This window comes from Octopus bimaculoides, chromosome 12 (genome assembly GCF_001194135.2).
Source record: "Octopus bimaculoides isolate UCB-OBI-ISO-001 chromosome 12, ASM119413v2, whole genome shotgun sequence".
NCBI lineage: Eukaryota > Metazoa > Mollusca > Cephalopoda > Octopoda > Octopodidae > Octopus > Octopus bimaculoides.
The window spans coordinates 61,858,524-61,860,689 of NC_068992.1; positions in this window are offsets into that span (position 1 = coordinate 61,858,524).

Genomic DNA, 2,166 nt, shown 5'->3' on the forward strand with positions numbered 1-2,166 from the left:
AACCGGGAGGGCAAAGCAATTTTCCTATATCAAGTGGCTGCAGCGAAAGAGGTAGTATGGTGGACCCGTTTGAAAGGGCTAAAGTCAGACACTTTCCTCTTTGGCCAAAGCCTCATTAACTTTTTCAAGTTCCACTTGAAAAGGAAGATGAGAGTAGAGAGGGAAGTGCTGTCTGATGGCAAATTTGTTGAAAGATGGGTGACTGTTGGAAGGATGGCCAGTATGAACGGACCAATTCTGAGGATACACTTGTAAAAAAAAAGAAGGTAATATAAAAGGAGAAAGGGCTCTATACCCCTTTCTTATTTTCTGACCAGGCTCCCGTGGCTTTTATAGGTTTTTCCACGCGTAACCTTTCGATGCACCTCCCTTTATTGGGAGTTTTATTTGTTATATCTTTCTCTGTTTTCCTCAGTTTACACGAACATTTTCTTTTCGGACAAAACCCTTTGTAATCTTCGTCCTGTCTTTGTCCTTACATGTTTTAAATTTATATTAGCCCTTGTGGCCATTATTATTATATACACGTTTTTTATTGTTTTCTTGTTTTCGTCACCAAACCCCACCTGTGTGTGTGTGTGTATATATTATATTATATTAGACGTATTATATATATTCTTTAATTATTCTATCGGTTTCAGCTGAAAGCTGAGGCCATGCTTGGGGAGCGCCGTTAAATATATATATATTAGAAATGATACATTTCTAAATCTCTCAGAGAGACTTAAGCAGTAGTGATACGATATTTGTTGTTGGCACTCCGTCGCTTACGATCAACGGAACAGCCTGCTCGTGAAATTAACGTGCAAGTGGCTGAGCACTCCACAGACACGTGTACCCTTAACCCATAAACTGCTGGGATTTTGCTGTATGTAACACGAACTGCTGAGCCTATTTTGGGTAAAGATCAACATCGATCTATCACTCGAAAAATATACTCAGTGTTTCTTAACACCTTCTGTGATTTGGCTACACTGTTTCTGGGGTGAAAGGGTATCGTGTGCATACGTTATAAGTCATCAAAATTAGGTCAGATCATGCCCTACTTCCGTAGCCACGAACGTGGCCTGTCGCACTGTCGCGTTGGCCACTGAGGTGGCCTATCGCAGTTTATAGGTTAACGTAGTTCTCGGGGATATTCAGCGTGAGACAGTGTGACAAGGCTGACCCTTTGAATTACAGGCACAACAGAAACAGGAAGTAAGAGTGAGAGAAAGTTGTGGTAGAAGAGTACAGCAGGGTTCGCCAACATACCCTGCCGGAGCCTCATGGAACTTTAGGTGTTTTAGCTCAATAAACACTCACAACGCCCGGTTTGGGAATCGAAACCGCGATCCAATGACCGCGAGTCCGCTGCCCTAACCACTGGGCCATTGCGCCTCCACAGTGCTACGATAAAGTAGTTGTATACTGTCAACTTAACGTGACAGTCCCAATAAGGGAATCATACTACTGCTATTTAGCCCTAGGAATCTACACCGCTTCCTGTCGGCCTTGACACATTTCCTGTGTTCTTATGTTTACGAGGGGGAGAGAAGCACCTGCACCTTCGCGTAGGTATTGCGAGACTGTGCATAAATTATACACTAACACATGCAATATATTCATTCACACACATACATATTTAGATGAAGTTAAATTATGTTGTAGTGCATCTGAGTACTGCATACAATAATTTCATTATTATTATATGTCCGGTCATAGAGTGGCCAATGGTTAAAATATATATTTAAAATATATATTTATATATATTATATTATTATATATAATAATATTATATATTTATATATATTATATTATTATATATAACAAAATATATAGCGAGTCGTGACTAGTCGATCCTACGACGGTCAATTTAAAGCGTTTGACCCGGTGACAAAAATAAAAAATAAAAATTAGTCTAATAGGTGTAAAACAACTTGCTGGGAACGAATATGAAGAAAAAAATGCGCGCTTGCGAACGTGTGGGGTGGAGAGAGGACTCGGAACATTCACATCATGAATGTTCCGAGACGCCTCACCGGAGCCAAGAAACAAAAGAAAAATAGTGTAATAGATGTAAATCAACTTGCTCTGAAAGAATATCAAGAACACACACACACACACACACACACATATAACATATATATATATATATATACATATATATATACATATATACATATA